At 39.2% G+C, this 20,137-nt stretch overlaps 1 long non-coding RNA gene across 2 annotated transcripts; it reads right to left on the minus strand.

The window, feature by feature from the left end:
- Positions 1–9,693: 9,693 nt before the first annotated feature.
- Positions 9,694–16,772, minus strand: LOC142181700 (uncharacterized). 2 transcript variants are annotated; one of them, XR_012710617.1, is made up of 5 exons: positions 16,568–16,772; positions 15,486–15,545; positions 13,758–15,182; positions 13,315–13,371; positions 9,694–12,197 (listed from the first exon to the last, which is right to left on the minus strand). It is a non-coding gene; the product is annotated as an uncharacterized LOC142181700 (long non-coding RNA). The 2 variants fall into 2 exon arrangements; XR_012710616.1 differs by having other exon boundaries at positions 9,694–13,371.
- Between the last annotated feature and the right edge of the window lie 3,365 nt (positions 16,773–20,137).

Raw genomic sequence — 20,137 nt, forward strand, 5'->3', positions numbered from 1 at the left:
GGCCTAACACATTTGCCTTTGATCCTATGGTCAAAAACAAATTGTTGTGTATAGGATGGTGAAAGTTGTGACCTTGAGACTCTTGTGTTGGCCAATAATCATCAAGTGGTTTTTTGGGACCATTCGTGTTGCTCAAATCTTAGCTAAGGTTGTTGTGGGCCCCCGACTCTGTCTCTTTAGCAATCTTATAGCTTGTGTGGTGAGAATTTGAATTGCAAGTCCAAGTCCAGAGCCATTAGTCTAGAACTTGCCCTGAATGTTTGTCTAGGCAAAGTTCTACGTGTAATTTGACTTGAGATGTGATTATAGCTCTCCTTGATCCGAATGATGTCTTGAAAACTTCCATAGCCTACCAATGAAAATATCCCTAGTCAACCCTTTTGAGCCATAGACCTTTTTTCTTTCAAAAACCACGATACAAGCTTTTACCCATTCTAAAAATACCCTCTCTTGGCACCCGATCTTTCCTTAGCACAAGGCAAAAGCATAAGTTTGGGAGGAGAGACGAGGAATGCAACAAAGTGGTAAAAGGTACAAAATGAAGAAAATAAAAGGCAATGAAAAAGAAAGAAAATTAAAAAGTCAAAAAGAATGATCAATGTAGAGAAAAATGAAGGGATTCAATAAAAGTAAAGAGAAGAAAGGTGTGGAAAGTTGAGAAAGGAGAAAAAGGTTTGAAATGAACAAGAAAGAGTGACAGTGTGTCTCTCTAACCCCTAAGAAAGAAATTAATGACTCAAGAAGTCAAGAGAATGTGTGCCAAAATGAAGAAAATGAAGTGCTTAAGGGAAGATGGAACCTACTTAGACCAAATATTTCCTACCCTGGACCAAAAGCCTTCACTATATCTCCACAAAAGCCCTATAAGATCTTGAGTTGAATGAAGCTTACATTAGTGGTGACTCACATAAGGGGCAAGCTTATGGTACTTAGAGCCGGACTTGTGACCTTTCTTTGAGAGACATGAGTGTGTTTCCACTATCCTTGTTCTGAGTGTTACAATCTACAAGTGAGGTCTGCTTAGGGAGAGTTGAGGAGTATGAGTTTGGGTTCCACAATGACCAAAGTAGTAGAAAGAGTTTCCTTGATGGGTTGAGTCAATTCTTGATGCTCTTCTGTCGCACTAAAACCATGGTGCTTAAAAGGTTGAATGTTGTTAATGATTCATTTGAATTGAGGGCAATTGTCAGTCCTAATTGATGATAGATGAGGTCACCTTAGGTCAGCTGAATTTTTTTGGATTTACTCTTAAGAGGTGGGTCTTATTTTGTTTACTTGAGGACAAGCAAAAGCTTAAGTTTGGGGCAGTTGATAACTAGGGATTCTAATTCATTTTACACTCCTATTTACTTGAGTTTTGATTAAAAATGTATACAAAATAGTCCCAAAGGCTTACATGTTGTATCTTGTTGCAGGGTTTGGTCAAAAAGATGATAATTAGTCAAAACCAGATCAAAAAGTAGTGAAACATGCACAAGTACCAAGAACAACTCAAAACACACATACAACAGGCCCACCGCGCCTGCAAGCCATTTAGTGCAGTCTGCAGTGAGGAGATTCAGTGAGGTGCACTTTTGGAGCCTAAGGCAATGCGGACCGCGGAGGAGTTCGTGCGGTCGCAGTGGCCTCTTTGAGGCCACAACCCATTTTGTGCGGTCCGCAAATATGGGGGTTCAGAGAGTTTGGAGTTTGGAGATTAAGGCCAATGCTGTCCGCGGTCCTTTTTGTGTGGACCGCAGTTGAAGCCACCGCGGCCGTGGTGTATTTTATGCGGCCCGCGATGGCCAGATTCAGAGGGTGATTAATCAAGCCAAGAAGCCTCATTGCGGTCCACGGTGCATTTTATGCAGACCGCACTACCTCGTTAGAGGTATTTTTGTCCAGAAAATTCGGCCTAGTATAAATACTTTCTTTTCACATTTTAGGGTATCTTTTGTAATCTGCGAAAGACCAGAGCACGTGAACGGTTGTATTAGGCTATTTTGAGTAATTTGTAGCTAGATTAACACTGAATCTTCTTTATCTTAGTTTGTAATTAAATCATATGGGTTATTCTTCATCTATTTATCAGTTTTCTTCCATTATTATGAGTAGCTAGACCCATTAGCTAGGGTTGTGGCTCAACCCTAGTGTGGGTATTTGATGGGTCTTTTGATTTAAGGCTTAGATGTTTATGGATAGTTGATATTTGTACTGATTTTTGTTTTCCATGTTGAATTAGCGGTTGCAAATACTAATTTGTGCCTATTTGACTTGGGCTCTTCTTAAGAAAGAGAGCTTGAGTCTAGGAAAATCAGTCCAACAACAAATTGGGGTATAATCAAGAGATTGATAGTCCCAATTAAAGAGTTAAACCTAGAGATAGTAATACCCGACTTGAGCCTATATTGCTTGCACAATTTTGACACCCAATTGGTCTTGAGAAAGTCAATTAGGGAAAAGTCACTCAAGCTACCGAGAGGTATAGAGTAATTTTGTGCATTGGCTATATCACAATCCCCAACATAACGTCTTTGCCTTAGGTTTTAGATCTCGTAAAGTAATCACCTAGGAGAAAGTCACTTCCCTAATGCCTCTTTAACTAATTAGAAAACCCTACAAGCAATCATTCTTAGTTTAATTTAGCTTATCATTAGCATAAATATTAGAAGTAATAACCAACCAAAAGATAATTGGAAGAGTAATTAAGAGCACTACGCATCTCTAGTTTAGATAGAAATCCAATTCCCACTTCTAGCTCCCTATGGATTCGATCCCGACCATCTCGGGTAAAAGCTTCTTCGACTACTCTCGCCACTCTATAGTGGTGCAGGGTTGGCTCCGATCGATGTGGAGCCAGTAGCTATTTTGGAGCGTCAGGTTCAAAAGTTGAGGTCAAAGGATATAGCTTTTAGTGAAAGTGCAGTGGAGACGTCGGCCCGTGGAGGAGGCTACCTGGGAGACCGAGCGAGAGATGTGAAGCAGATATCCTCACATGTTTGAGACTTCAGGTATGTTTCTTGACCCGTTCGAGGATGAACGTTTGTTTAAGAGGGGGAAGATATAACGACCCGACCGGTCGTTTCATGAGTTACCGCTCCGTTTCCCCCATTTCTGCTTCTTATTACTTTATTCTGTTGTATTACGTGTTATTGGGTTGGTTGGCTCGGGTTCGGAGAGGTTTTGGTAAGGTTTGAGACACTTAGTCTCTTTTGAGTGAGCTTAAATTGGAAAAGTCAACCGGATATTGACTCATGTAAAAAAGGGCTCGAATTTGAATTTCGATGGTTCGGATAGCTTTGAGAGGTGATTTGGGACTTAGGAGTGTGATCGGAATGTGTTTTGGAGGTCCGAAGTAGATTTAGGCTTGAATTGGCGAAATTGGAATTTTGGCGTTTTCCGGTTGATAGGTGAGATTTTGATATAGGGGTCAGAATGGAATTCTGGAAGTTGGAGTAGGTCCGTAGTATCATTTGGGATGTATGTGCAAAATTTCAGGTCATTCGGACGTGGTTTGATAGACTTTTTGATCAAAAGCGGAATTCGGAAGATTTTTGGAACCTTAGGCTTGAATCCGATGTTATTTGGTTGATTCAATGTTGTTTGAGATGTTTTGAAGATTGTTATAAGTTTGGATAGTGGTATATGACTTGTTCATGCTTTTGGTTGAGGTCCCGGGGGCCTCGAGGTGATTTCGGATGGTTGATGGGAGATTTTTGGAGTTGAGTTTGGCAGCTGAAGTTTATTGTTGCTGTCATAACCGCACCTGTGGTTGGGAGGCTGCAGGTGCGATGCCCGCAAAAGCGAAAGGCAAGCCACAGATATGGACAAGAGGGAGGTCAGCTGGAACCACAGAAGCGGCTATTGGAGCGCACCTGTGGTAGCGCAGGTGCGGGCGTTTGGTCACTGATGCGTAAGTGGGCTTTTAAGTGAAAACCGCAGATGCGGTGCTTTGGCTGCAGATGTGGTACCGCAGGTGCGAGAAGCCTAGGTCAGAAAGTATATATTTTATCCTTCGCAATTTTCTGCCTTTCTTCACCATTTTTAAATCGATTTTGGAGCTTTTTGGGGGATTTTGAAGAGGGAATCCAAGGTAACTTTATTGAGGTAATATTTTTGAACATAAAACTCATTCCTATGGTGTTATTTCATTAGCTAGGCTTAAAATTTATGGAAATTTGTGGGTAAATAATGAAAAACTAGGGCTTGAGATTGGAGACCTTTGATTAAGGATTTGGGGGGTCATTTGTTGTCGGATTTTGGTACTTTTGATATGGATGAACTCGTGGGAGGATAAGGAGTTTATTGATGTAATTTTTATCGGGTTCCGAGATGTGATCCCAGGGGTCGGGTTTTGTTAATTTTGGGATTTGTGTTGTAATTTGATTATTTTTGCATGGGCTTCGTTCCCTTAGCATATTTTGATGTCATGATTCTGATTTTGGATAGACTCGACGCGAGTTGGGGCCGAGACGAGAGGCAAAGGCTTTGCGGGCTAGAGTTTGGACCGGATAGAGGTAAGTTATGATTGTAAATGCTGTCCTGAGGGTATGAAACCCCGAATTTCACTTTGTTGTGCTACTTTGAGGTGACACACACGCTAGATGACGAGCGTGGGGTCGTGCACCGTTGGAGATTGTGACTTAGTCCGTCCCGTATGCCTGTTTAGCCGCGTATTTGATTGAAAACTATTTGTTATCATCATGTTTTGGGCTGAATGCCATATTTGGGCCTCGTGCCAATTGTTTTGGACCCTTAGGGGATTTTTACTACTATTCCTCACTGTTTTGACTTCGTATTTGTACTCAGTCATGCTATATTCTACTGTTTCACAACTCAGATATCTTTATTCATTTTTGATATTTTAAATGATATTTTGGGCTGAGCATCATGTTTTACTGTTGCCCGAGTGGCTTGTGAGATTCTGACTAAGTAAGGCCGAAGGCCTGTGTCGTGAGGATACTAAAGGATCGGGCTGCGCGCCGCAGTAGTATTATACTGATTCATGATTATGAGGCTGAGGGCCTGAGTTGTTATGCCACAAGGTGGCTTGATATGAGGCCAAGAGCCTGTTAGATTATTCCACGAGATGACTTGTTATTGCGCTTGGGCCGTAAGGGGCCCCTCCCTGAGTCTGTACACCTCCAGTGAGCACGGGTACCTAGTGTGAGATATACTATAGCTCGAGGGGCTAATGTTGTTCCATGTTATTGCCCGAGGGGTTGATATGAGTGATTGTGAGATAGCCCGAGGGGCTGATACGAGTGATTGTGAGATAGCCCGAGGGGCTGATTCTGTTGGTATTTTGCCCGATGGGCTGATTTATGTATCTATCTTTTCTCCCTGATTTCATTTACTCGTTTAAACTGATAAAAGATGTTTTAAAGAGGTTTTTACTGAACTAAGATGTTTCTACGAGCTTTTACTGCTTTATTACATTGTTCTGGTTTTATACTGCCTCCTTGTAGCATTTTGCTGTGATTTATGTGTTTTCTTATCGCTCAGCTGCCTTTACTTTTATTACTTACTGAGTTGGCGTACTCACATTACTGCCTGTACCCTGTGTTCATATTCAGGAGCCTCGAGTCACGCTAGCGAGGGCTGATGTCTTTCCAGCAGGCTGTTCGGAGTTGACTAGGTAGCTGCTCGGCGTTCGCAGCCCAGTGCTTCTCCTTCCTATCTTTACTTTCCTTTGTACTAGCTCTGTAATAGACTGTGTAGTCCTTTTCATACTCTTAGACGGATGTTTAGATACTTATGACTGGTGACACCCCGATGTCGGGCTGTGTTGTTTCCGCAATTATTCTATTTCACTTTTTATTTTGGGATTTATAGTTTATTTATGACTTAAATTAATTATTATAACTGCTTTAATTGGTTTGGAGGTTTGTGTCTGTTGGCCTTGTTTCACAAGAAGAGATATCATGATCGGGTCCGGTTTGGGTCGTGACAAAATTGCCTAACTCCGAGTTCCCCAATTCAAAATATGTTAAATGCACAAAACCCTCGTTTTAACACTATTCTGCCTCGTTTCTTGTGCTAAAAGATCTCGAAACTCCCTTTTGATGCCTCCAATGGATTTCTTGTGAAATTCTAGTCAAGTTAGGCTCTTGAATCACTCAATTTGACATTATATTGAAGGAGATATGTTGGTTTCAATATTTGAAAATAGTGCAGATTTTTAAATACGTAACAGTGGCAATTTCGTAATTAATCTGTAAAAAATCTGGTAAACTAATTCTTAGTAAAATGACCATAAAATCCTCATATGATGCCCAAATTCGACGATTCTTTTTGCTATGCCTATGTAATTACAATACGGATATAATGCTTCAATCAAAACATAAATTGGAGTTCATTTGCTTAATGTGGTACCAATTATGCTTGAAGAAACGACGTCGAAACATAAAAAAAAACGAGCGCAACACAACTCAAACCTATCTGAAACTCAACTTAGCCCCTTGGGACCCCGTCTAAACATACCAACAAGTTCCATATCATAATATAGACCTACTCGAGGCCTCAAAACACACATAACATTATCGAAATGACGAAACGGACCTCAAATCAAACTTAATGAACTTTCAAACTTTAGACTTCCAAAAACTCACGCCAAAACATATCAAATCAACTCGGAATGAACTCAATTTTTTACCCATGTCCTAATACATCATACGGAGCTACTCGTGCCCCCAAACTACCGAGCGAAGTGCAAATACTCAAAACGACCAGTCGGGTCGTTACATTCAAACTCTACAATCCAACTACAACTAAAAAATGAGATTAAAGGAGAAAATAGGCTGACCTTGTATGGTGCAGTGAACAAGGGTTTAAAGGTCGCTTTAGATCTACTCTTTTGGATTTTGAATTGAAGCTTGAGAAAGAGATAGAGTACAAAAAATTAAAAGTATAAATCTGATTTTTGAGATTCCAGAATGTCTTCTTCGGCTGAAGGTTTTAGGAATATTTATAGGAGAAAACGATTAGGGCTTTTTGGGATTTGAAATTTAAAATCAAATGTAGAGGGGAGTCACGGGTTTCTTTAGGCTCCAAAAGAGTCTTTTGAGAGGAAATCTCCATGGCTGACCATTCTTTTTCACCATTTTGGTGAAGCTATGCTCTGTCATGTGGAAAGAAAAACAAAAGAGGAACTGGAGATGGAAAGATTTTCTGAAAAAGGCGAAATTTCATGTGTGGAAGAGACAAAGTTGAGAGATTTTGTTATTTTGACCAAAATTAAAAATAATGGTTATTTGGTCATTGGGGTTTTCTAGAGGATTCCTAGACTTGGGCTTAATGTTTTGGGTACATGTAAAGGGATTAAATTTGGTAATAGTATGAGCTCATGAAGGGTTGCTGAATGAATTATTTGGGGGGAACGATCTGCTTAATTTATTGGGCCGAAAATTCAAGCCATCTTTTCTTCTTAAAATTAATTTAATTGGGCTCAATACCTTAATAATTTGGACTCAATAAAAATACTTTCAACATATATAATATTAGATATTAAAATAAATGATTAACTCAATAATAGTCATATTAATAGTAATATTAATAATCATGCTAATAACAATGACAATATTAATAGTAGTAATTATAATGATGATGATGATGATGATGATGAGGATGATGGTGATGATGAGGATGATGACGATGATGATGGTGATGACGACGATGATGGTGATGACGACGATGATATGACGATGACGACGACGATGATGATGATGATAATCAATATTATAACTATAATAATAGTAGTAATAAAGGTAACAAATAAATAAAAAGATAGAGCATTAAATTATTAATGACTAGGGAGCACGTGAAAATTAATCAGAAAAAAAGTATGTCAAAATTGGGTATCAACAGCTGCCCCTCTTTGATCGAAAATAATAAAAGAGTTTTCGGGCAAACAAATTGATATAGTAGCCGATTTTTGTCCTGGCCAACAAATATGCCCTTGAAAGGATAATGATGGCATGGATTTTGGAAAAATTATGAAATAGAATCATTTTGATCGAATGTCCTATTTTAAGGTAGACTTACCTGTTGTTCTATTAAAGGTGGACGAGCCTAGATGTCCTATTGAAAGGGGGCCTGCCTAAGGAAGGATCGAAATAATTTCCAAAATGAAAGGTAATCTGAAAGGTTGTGGCCGAAATCCGGTTTTCGAGTTGCCTACATATCTCGGGCTTTACGAGAATCAGGTCACGTGTAGTTCGAAACTTATGGTACCCTGGAGCAGGACATACTTATCGATGCAGATTCTAAAATGTTGTCCCAGTGTTGAATAATAGAGACATTGGGTACCATGATTGAAAGAAAAATGTTTGAAATAAGAATTTGTTTATGAATTTTTAGAGTCGAGCCGAGCGGAGTTCAAAGTAGATCCTTGACCTTTGATAGAGAGTTTGGTATTCCTCCCCAACAAACTGCCCCAGTTCACTGCTAAGATATAGTTACATGTTGCGCTATATTTCCTGCAAAGCTTAACAATGCTAAAAAATTCATTAGGAAATAAGATGCAATATGCCATAAAAGTAATCTTATGAAAATAATATTTAGGCGTCAATTCATAAGAAATGCGAATTTATTGTGCAAACATAAAAATATAATTTTATGGTGATATATTTCATGATCGGCAATGGCACATGAAAATTTAGTTTATAAAGATAAATGCAATTGGTGACATTTTTGAAGGATAATATGTTTCAGCAATGCTTATGCAATTGTAGCCACTTGGATCGAAATAAATTAATGTCCTTTTAAGGAAGGATTAACCTCTATGTCCTATTTGAAGGCGGATGACCATGATATGTTTCATTTAAGGGTGGGTAACCCAAAATATCCCATTTGAGGGAGGATGGACCGATATATTCTATTCGAGGGCGGATAGACCCGATATATCATATTTGAGGGCGGATAGACCCAATATATCCTATTTGAGGGTGGATAGACCTGATATATCCTATTTGACGGCGGATAAATCTGATATATCCTATTCGAGGGCAGATGGACCCGATATATCCTATTCGAGGGTGGATGAACCCGATATATCCTATTCAAAGGCAAATGAACCCGATAAATCTTATTTGAGGGTGGATGGACACGATATATCCAATTTGAGGGTGGATGGACCCTATATATCCTATTTGAGGGAGGATAGACCCGATATATCCTATTTGAGGGCGGATGGACCCGATATATCCTATTAGAGGGAGGACGGACCCGATATATCCTATTAGAGGGCGGATAGACCCGATATATCCTATTTGAAGGTGGATGAACCTGATATATCCTATTTGAGGGCGGATAGACCTGATATATCATATTTGAGGGTGGATAGAACCGATATATCCTATTTGAGAGCAGATAAACCCGATATATCCTATTTGAAGGTGGATAAGCCTGACATGTGGTGCTTGATTTATAATTACAAAGATTGATGCAGTGCGCAGAGCTTGACACGGTGCATAGATCTTAATATGGTGCCCATTTTGTAGTGGTAATTCATGGTGCAATGCAAAAATTCTAGTGCTATGACTTTGTAGTAGCGAATCCATGGTACGAAGAGCTTGATGCAGTGCTTTTACAGAAGAATATTCAGGTCGCGTTGCCAATAATTTGGGGATTTTGCATGTTGAAGTTTGTTATTAGTAAATTCCTGGATTCAAAGAAAAGTATTAAGTTTCAAAGTATGATTTCCATTGATTCGTCTTGATTCGTTTCTTCATCTTGCAATTTCTGACTTGATGTTGAGCTTCTAAAATAGTGTGCAATATCATTCAAGAATAGCTAAATATTGCCCCTGCATTACTCAAAGAGAGCTGTTAGTATAAAAAAAAGTGGTTGCCTTGCATGGAACATCAAAGTTTTGGCATTGAATCTGCAACTGTATTGCTATGGCATTTCAAACTTGCTGATGCGAAGATGACCAGAATTTAGCTCGAAAAAATCTGACTTTTGCTTTGCCGAATAATGAGAATCCTTCTGCGAAATTTGCCCCGGTTTTGACTTTTGGGGGAAATAAAATTTTTACTAGATTGAGACCGAACCCATAGAGCAACCTATGTATCCCCTCTTAAACGGGAATCAGGTCAAAACGTAGTTCATTACAAAAGTCTTAGAAGAATTGCAAAAGAGTAGTTGCTACAAAGGGCGGGCGGGTGGACAATGGTTGCGACATGACATCTTTCTCAGTCTTGTTGATCTGCTATGCGTTTTCTTTTCAAACATCTTGGTGCCAATTTTGATGGATTGCCTTTGACAATGATTGTGCCTGCAGTTGAAATTTTGCAATTATTGCTTGGTAACTCAGGTTGTATATTTATCTTTCCTTGCTCAATCTTGAATTTGAGTGTTGAACATTCTTCAGTGTCATGTCCCTGAATATTTGAATGAAAGGCACAGTTCTTGGATGGATCAAAGTTTTGAGGTGGATGCTCAGAGATAAATCCCTTCCTCGGTTGCAGAAGACCCTTGGTTTTCAATCTTTTAAGTATGTCAACCAACGGCTCATCCAACGGAGCAGAAGAGTAGTGCTTCATTTTCTTTTTTTGTCTAAGGTTGCATTATGCTCAGGGAGATTGCTTCTTGAAGTTTTGTTGAAAACTTTGCTGGTGATTAGACTAGAGGTGCTTATTGTGGAAGTTGGAAATGGCATAAGATTGCAAAAGTGGGTTATTGTCATAGCATTGTGGCTGGTGCATAGTCGTGGCAATTGAGTTATCTTATTTGCTTTGCATGTTTCCAAGTATCTCTTGATGGAAGGTTTGATTAATGGCTTGAGATATTGAATTGACTACGACCCTTCCTTCCCGAATGCCACATTCTAGCTCATTTTCAATTCAAATCAAATCAGAAAAATTGCGTACGCAAGTTGCGAGCAATTTATTAAAATATATGTCTTCTTGAATTTGAATGAAGGTTGAGATCAATTCTCCCTCAGACAATAGCGGATGTATTTTTGAAGCTTCTAATCTCCATCGTATGGCATACTCTTGAAAAGATTCAAGTGACATTTTCTTTACTTTGAGCAAATCAGCCATGTGCGGATCACATCCGATGTTGAACTCATATTGCTTCAAAAAATCGCAAGCCATATCTTCCCATGTTCGTCATTTGCTAAAGTCTTGTCTGGTGTACCAAGTGAGTGCTAATCCGGACAAACTTTGAATGAATAGTCTCATTCGAATGGCCTAATTATGTCCAATACCAATCAATCTGCTGTAGTAATCCTTTAAATGAACAATAGGATCTCGCATCCCATTAAAAGTGTTGAGCTTTGGCAGCTTGTACCTTGGCGGAAGCTCAACATCTGGATACAAACACAAATTTTTATATCTCAGACTTTGATAATTTCTTGATTGCAGCTCTTCTTCAATGGCTTTCCTTAGATTGTGGAGTTCATTATCCAAATCCTTATGGTTGTTGGGATGGATATCTCTTTCACATCTAGCATATTAGCACAATGCTAATTGGTCTTGCTTGTTTTCTCCAAAAGGAATAACGACTGTGGAAGGCTGGGTATTAAGCATCATCATGGCTTGATTGGGAGTGTAGGTTAATGGTATTTGTGGAGAGATTGTATAATTAGGAGTTGGATAAGGAGATATGGTTAAGCAAATATTCAGCTTTGAGCTGGAAGTAGAGGTTGCATTTGGAAGAAGGTTGAAAGTGTGTCACCACCCAAAACCGACCTGGTCGTGATTGATAGTGTCACGCCCCAAAACCGAGGAGCACGACCGGCGCTCAACCGAGTAAACCCGACTGAGAAAGCCTGTTAGATTTCATTCTATCCAAAGTCAACCTTGAATAAAGAGAAGATATACTCCATTATTCGAACTCTGAAAATATTTCATTAAGAACTTTCACTTTGGTTCCATTAGCAGTTTCAACCATAGTATCCAAAATATTACAAATCTATAGTTTATTTAAAAACACATGATTTTTAGATACCAACATTTCTACTTAAATCCCCAACATCAAACACCACCCACAATCTGTCTACGGAGCCTCTAAATAAAATTGAAGATTAATATGGAAATACCGGCAACAAGGCTCCGGCTATACCTTACACAAATACCAATATAAGATTTTCGGGAAGGAAAGCGGCATGAGCCACGCAAAGCACCGAGAGGAAAAAGGGTCTCACTAATACAGCTGACGGAAAGTGAAGGAGTGCTATTGTCGGTGGACTGGAGTACCTACTATAGAACCACCTACAATCATAACATGAATGTAGCGCCCCCGACAAAAGGGACGTCAGTACACTTGAATTGTACTGGTGTGTATGAATAAACTTTACCCCAAGTAAAATCAAGAAATACACAGGTAACAAATAGTAATAGAATCAACAATCCAATGCACATGAAAGGAACAACCAAAGCCAAACAAGTTCCACAATCTCTCCTTTTCCCCTTTCCACATTATTTCATCACATCAATGGTTTCACAACTTTCACATATTTTCATTTCAATAGTGATTTCAATCACTTTTCCACCCTTATTACCTCGGCCACCCTTATTACCTCGGCCACCCTTATCACCACAACCCACACCTTATAACTTCGTGTTGCGGTGCGCAACCCGATCCCACCGGACAATCACATTTCACACAACAACAAAAATAATTCACAAAGAATTTTCATAAACATCAATACCATTTCCATCATATGCTATAGCCCGTATACAATTTAAGTCACAATGATAAGTGCCCGCGACAAGTCACGTATGATATTACCACAGTTGTTTCAATTGCATCAATTACGATTTCTTTCCATCATTTGTTACACAACTCTTACCACATAAACACATTCACACACACACACTTGGTTTGTTGCCATTTACTTACACCATTATATCGGGAGACTTAACCAACAACGTTCAAGGCATATTAATTACAAGAATCATCATTTCAAGGAAACACAAGTTCATATCAACAATTCATACATTTGGGCCCAAGACACCATAACTGTCACCAAGCAGTAATTCATGTACAAGGTGTTGTCGTAATCGTTCAACTCATTTACGTCATTTCACAATACCATCCTTCATTACTTACCATGCAGGGTTTTAGCCATTATACACATTCCCACATTTGGACACATTAACGTTCTTTCATTCGTTAACACATACTCCCATATCGTCATCCTCAAGCATTTACAAGCTTAGCACATAATAAGGTAGGCACATCAAATCACTTTTCACAATCACATATAATACGGTGGTGTGGAAATCAACTAAGACAATCAATTCACATATTTTCATACAAGGTACATATACCGTATGCTCGTCACAACAAGGGGATTCTACAAGAGTTAAAGTTAGCCATACATACCTGAAATTTTCCCCTTAATGATACTACAATGATCCAATACACTTAAGCAACTTCAATCTACAATACGACATTCAATGGAACCAATATTAGTAATAAATTCCATAACTTATGCCATTTAGGCATATTATCAAACACCTTGTAGGTGTAGATATTTACACGTCATAACTATAGTATTGGTTCATCCAACTATCACCATTAACCAACAATTCATTCCACCATCATTCCTAACCAATTTATAACTTCCAACAACATATGTGTGACAACCCATCTTCACCCAACCAACAAAATTCCATCAAATAATCACCTTCCAATCTCTTCAATAACTATGTATTTATATTAGGAACTTATAGCTTCTAATCACCATACCAAGAGTCCCAATACTTAATTCACACTCATATACCCATAATAAATTTATACATGTAAATCTAAGGGTGTAGGATTACCTTTTGGAAGAAATCTTGCAAAACCCTCCTTTGAGTTCTTGAAGGAATTTCTTGAAGATCTATGTATTTTATGAGTAGATTTCATCAATACTAGTGTAAGAATAATGTAATTTACACCAAGTTAATGAAGATTTCTTACCTTGAAGATGGGAGGGGTTGGAGGTCTTGAGTGGGTGAAGAAACCCCCAAAATTCGAGCTTGAATGATCAAAAAATGAAGGAAATGTAATACCCCTTCGGTTTTTACACTAACCAGGGGTATTTTAGATATTTTACATGTTCCATCGCGTTCCTCTGTTGTCTGCCGTGGTTTACAGGCAGAAAAACCTTGGTTTACCGCGGTTCGTCGCGGTCGCACTCCTGAGCGCGCTGGTGATGCATGTCCGGTAAAATGGTCATAACTCTCTGTATATACCTCCAAATGACAAACAGTTTATTGCGTTGGAAACTAGACTCAAAGGGATTTAATTTGATAGGTTGTGCATCACACAACTACTTATATAACTGGATATATGGTTGTCCGAAGTGAGGTTTTGTGCGCACTCATTTTCAACTTTCGTCTATTATGCAATTTTCCAACTTGGCTTAGACTTAGGCCTCTCCTTAGACCTCAATTCACTTCTAATATGACTTATACACGTATTAAAATATCCAATTTATATCCATTATATCATGAATCCTCATTTGCACGCAAGATAAAATAATTAGCCTACCTTGGCACCACGAAATCTTAAATTACTTAACAAAATTTTCTGGGGCTTTACATTCTCCCCCGTTTAGGATCATTCGTCCTCGAATGATAATTGGAGTCTGTCCACAAATACTTAGTATAACGTATCCCCTTTCTCACACATCTTTAACTCCCAAATTTTTCAGAAATTTCGGCAGAGTTTCCCCTGTAACTGGGCCTATCCACCTGTCATAGGGCCCTAGATACATATCCTAACATCATAATCATGTTCCATAGACATAACATAACTTGTACAACACCAACCATGGCCACATAGGCAACATATATAACCAAAATGGAATAGTTTAACCCGGATCAAATCAGAAGATAAGAGTTCATAGGAACCAAATGCATAAAAGCTATTACCTGACTATTCAAACAAATGTGGGTACTTCTTTCTCATTTCTTCCTCGGCTTCCCAAGTGGCTTCCTCAACCTGCTGGTTCCGCCATAACACTTTTACGGAGGCAATTTCCTTATTTCTTAATTTCCGAACTTGCCTATCAAGAATGGCAACTGGAATTTCTTCATAAGATAGTTCTTCATTAAACTCAATAGTTTCAACTGGCGCAATAGTGGACGGATGTCACGCCCTGAACCTGGGAGCGAGACTGGCACTCAGTGCCTCAACTATCCTTGCGTATCACCTATGACTCAGAGACTTTGAACATGTAATGTCATAATTTTGGACATGGCCTGCAAGAAAATGTGCGATGTAAAATATAAAACTGAATAGAGACTAACGCTGACTAACCATCAACATAAGGCTGGGCCGGCAAGGCCGTCATATTTACTACAACTGAAAGCCAACAAAATATACGTACAGGGCCTACCAGACCAACATACTGTATTAACTGACACGACATATCTACAAGCCTCTAATAATAGATGTACTATGATCGGAACAGGGCCCCGGCCTACCCATAACCTATCTACATATATACACAAGATACACACCACACTGCTAGACCCGGTAACTCCGAAAGAAGGGGAGCTTACCGATAAAGCTGATCTCGGGCAACACCTACTGAGGAGGTCTACCCGTCTGTCTGTCTGACCCTGCATGCATGAAATGCAGCGTCCCCAGAAAGGGACGTCAGTACGAAATAATGTACCAAGTATGTAAGGCAATATAGTGAAATTGAAACTGAAATTGAACTGATAATATAACAACTGAGAACAACTGGGAGTCAAAGAAAACTCGAAGATATGGTCATCTGATAATACTGACTCAATTCTCTCAATATAGTAAGTAAAATAGGTGTCCGGCCCTATAAGGCTCGGTATACATATGTATCTGCTTTGCCGTAGTAGGCTCGCTCATAAGCTCTCGGCCATACTAGGCTATGTACCTTGACCAACTGGGCTCGCCCATATGCGCTCGGCCACAGTAGGATCGTCATATAACTTACCATCTGATCAGAGGTTACCCAATAGGAATCTGCCCATCGATTATAGCTCGATGGTAATAAAAATACTTTTAATACTGTATATATGTAACTTCTCTGCTCTGTTGACTAAAATAAGGAAATACTCAAATGAATCTGAAGTCCTGTGAATGTGAATGGCATCGTTGTAGCTATTACTAAAGTTTGTTGGAATCTAAACAAGGGCAAGTATATAACAAAAATAGTTGTTGAAGTACATTTACTTACATATTTGCGGACTTAGGAAATTTTTAATCATAGTGACTAAGTGAGAAAGCAACTTTAAGTTGTTCCACAAACTTTATACACGGCAACAACAATATAAATCATAACCGAGCCAACAAATATTATATCTTGGAGGAACTACTTATATATGAGTCATAGAGTGGATAGCTATAAAATTTTGAGATTTTTATTGTCTTTTAAAAAGTTCCTTCCACTCTTTTAAAAGTGATGTGGGTTTTTTCAGTAAGTAAATGGAGCAATGCACAAATTCTTTTAATTCATTATTGGTAGTGGAAAAATACTATAATTTATGAGAGTAAGATAATGTATATAAATTCGGGAGTATGAACTTCTCTTTATGTCGCATTATCAAACTCATGTAATTACAAGATCATGCCAAAATGAAGGAAGGGCTTAGCCTTAACATACCTAGAATAGGGAAAACTCCGTATAATATTCTCAGAGAATATTGCACTGTATTCCTTTAGAATCCCAAAATGTGTACGTGATTAAACTTCCAATAATCTTCGTTGGATTTTGTTTTGTTGGTTGGAAAACGTTTTCTTGTGGGAGCTTGTCGTTCTGCTGGTGGTTGTTCATGAGAAATGGAAATTTTGCTTTGTTTAAAGCTTGAATTGACTACGTAGGGCCTAACATTTTTAAGACCAAGAAGTTACGTATTAAATTCAATCAATCCCTTAGGTAGCCACCTATTCCAACATGACCATGAGTCATTGTTTGGAAAATGATTGGCTGCCACGTTCTTTTTGGGTGTAATTTTATTAATTTATCCACTTATTAGTTAACCGGGTAATATTTCGTTATCCGGTAATTAATCTATTACCCGCATAATTTAAGAATTATCACAATTACTTAAAATTCTATTTATTTTATTATTATTTTTTTAAAATACTTCATATATACTTTATATATTATACTATTATGGTCATATGGTACCTTGCATGGTACTAGTTTATAATTATCGGGTATTATCGCTTAACCCGTATTTTATCCCAAATTGGCCACTTTCAACGAAACTCCTTTTCCCTAATTCGTGCATCCTTTATCCTTCATGGAACTTATTTTTTTCACTTGTTATAAATAGCTTAAGTACGTCAAGATGATCTCATCCCCGCGTCTTAACTAAAAACGAAATTGTAACGTACGAAAATGCGAGATGTAACATCCTTTCCCCCTTAGAAACATTCGTCCTCGAATGTTCAACTCCCCGTGATCTATATAACTTTGGCAAGGTCATCTCTGTAACAACACCACTATCAACTCTCCCCGTAGAAGCTTAATAATTTAACGACATTCAGGACCATAATTATGAATAACGATGACAGCCTCTCATGACCAACATAAGAATTTATACACATACCTTATGATTATGATGTCTCAGTCGAATCCTTTTCTGGAGGAGGAAATAAGTAGGGATATTTAGACTTCATGCTTTCCTCGGCCTCCCACGTCATTTCTTCCACATTATTGTTTCTCCAAAGTACTTTCACGGAGGCTACCTCCTTATTCCGCAGCTTGCGGATTTGTCGGTCTAGGATGGCAATCAGAACTTCCTCGTATGATAGGTTCTCTGTAATCTGTACATCATCCATGGGCACTACTTGGGTAGGATCTCCAATGCACTTCCGTAACATAGATACGTGAAAACCTGGATGAACAGACTCCAATTCCGAGGGCAATTCTAACTCATAAGCTACTTGGCCCACTCTCCGAATGATCCTATAAGGCCCAATATACTGTGGGCTAAGCTTGCCTCTCTTGCCAAATCTCATTACACCTTTCATAGGTGACACCTTTAAGAATACCCAGTCATTAACCTCGTACTCTAAATCTCGTCGCCGCACGTCAGAATATGACTTATGTCGACTCTGAGCTGTCAACAGTCGCTCCCGGATAAGCTTTACCTTTTCTATGGCCTGTTGAACCAGGTCTGGCCCATATAACCCGAATTCTCCAACATCGAACCACCCTATGGGAGATCTGCACCTGCGCCCATATAAAGCCTCGTACGGAGCCATCTGGATACTGGAGTGGTAACTGTTATTATATGAAAACTCGATAAGAGGTAGATGTTCATCCCAACTTCTATTAAAATCCAGCACACATGCTCGCAACATATCCTCGAGCGTCTGAATCGTGCGCTCGGCTTGTCCATCTATTTGTGGATGAAAAGCTCTGCTGAGATTCACCTGAGTTCCTAGACCTTTCTGAAATGACCTCCAAAAATGTGCTGTAAACTGGGCCCCATGGTCAGATATAATAGATACGGGTACTCCATGTAGTCGCACTATCTCCTTAATATATAATTTTGCGTAATCCTCTACTGTATAGGTAGATCTGACTGGTAGGAAATGAGCTGATTTCGTGAGCCTATCGACTATCACCCATATAGAATCAAGCTTATGATGGGAACAAGGTAAACCTGTGATAAAGTCCATGTTAATCGCCTCCCATTTCCATGTCGGGATCTCTATAGTCTGCATTAGCCCTCCGGGCTTCTGGTGCTCTATTTTCACCTGCTGGCAACTAGGGCATTGAGCGACATACTCGGCAATGTTCTTTTTCATATCGTTCCACCAATACACATCCTTAATGTCATGATACATCTTTGTCGACCCAGGGTGAATAGAATACCATGAATAATGTGCTTCTGACATAATCCTGTCTCGTAGCCCTGCTACCTATGGAACACATAAACGACCCTTGTATCTGAGAACCCCATCTCCTTTGAGTTCTAACAACGGCTTCTTCTGTTGTGGAATCTGCTCTCTCAACTTGACTAACTCTGGATCCTCGTATTGCCTCTCCTTTACTTCAGCTATGAGAGATGATTTTGTAGTATTTTGGAGTACAACTCCTCCATTGCCAGAGTCCACTAATCGAACCCCCAAACAAGCCAATTGATGAATCTCTCTTGTCAATTGTCTTTTCTCGACCTCTACATGTGTTAAGCTACTCATAGATCGGCGACTTAAAGCATCTGCTACAACATTAGCTTTCCCTGGATGGTAGAGAATGTTAACATCGTAGTCTTTCAATAATTCAAGCCATTGTCTTTGTCGCAAATTCAACTCTTTTTGCTTGAGGATATATTGCAGGCTCTTATGATCTGTGAATATATCAACATGCACACCATATAAATAATGCCGCCATATCTTAAGTGCATGGACAATCGCAGCTAACTCGAGGTCGTGGGTTGGATAATTCCGCTCATGCTTCCTTAACTGACTTGAAGCATATGCAATTACTTTTCCATGTTGCATCAGGACACATCCTAACCTGACACCTGAGGCATCACAATACATGGCATAACCATCTGGACCATCTGGAAGTGCCAGAACTGGCGCTGAGGTCAATCTGTTCTTAAACTCTTGGAAACTCTGCTCACAGGCCTTTGTCCACTGAAACTTAGTCGCTTTTTGCGTCAGCTTTGTTAATGGTGCTGAAAGAGAAGAAAACCCCTCTACGAACCTCCGATAATATCCTGTTAAGCCTATAAAACTACGAATCTTTGTCAGAGTGATAGGTCTAGGCCAGGATTTCACCGCCTCAATCTTCTGAGTGTCTACCTTTATACCTCCGTCAGATACAATGTGCCCCAAGAATGCTATGGACTTTAGCCAGAATTCACACTTAGAAAACTTAGCATACAATTTATTATCGCGGAGGGTTTGGAGTACTGCTCGTAGGTGATCCACATGCTCATCCTCTGAACGTGAATAAACCAGAATATCATCAATAAAGACTATCACGAACAGATCCAAATATGGCCGGAATAGGCTATTCATCAAGTCCATAAATATGGCAGGTGCATTCGTCAACCCGAAGGACATAACAAGAAACTCAAAGTGGCCATATCGGGTCCTGAAGGCGGTCTTGAGGATATCTTTCTCCCAAACTCTAACCTGGTGGTACCCCGACCTCAAATCTATCTTTGAAAAGCATCTAGCTCCCTGCAACTGATCAAACAAGTCATCT

Source organism: Nicotiana tabacum, chromosome 6 (genome assembly GCF_000715075.1).
Source record: "Nicotiana tabacum cultivar K326 chromosome 6, ASM71507v2, whole genome shotgun sequence".
Lineage (NCBI taxonomy): Eukaryota > Viridiplantae > Streptophyta > Magnoliopsida > Solanales > Solanaceae > Nicotiana > Nicotiana tabacum.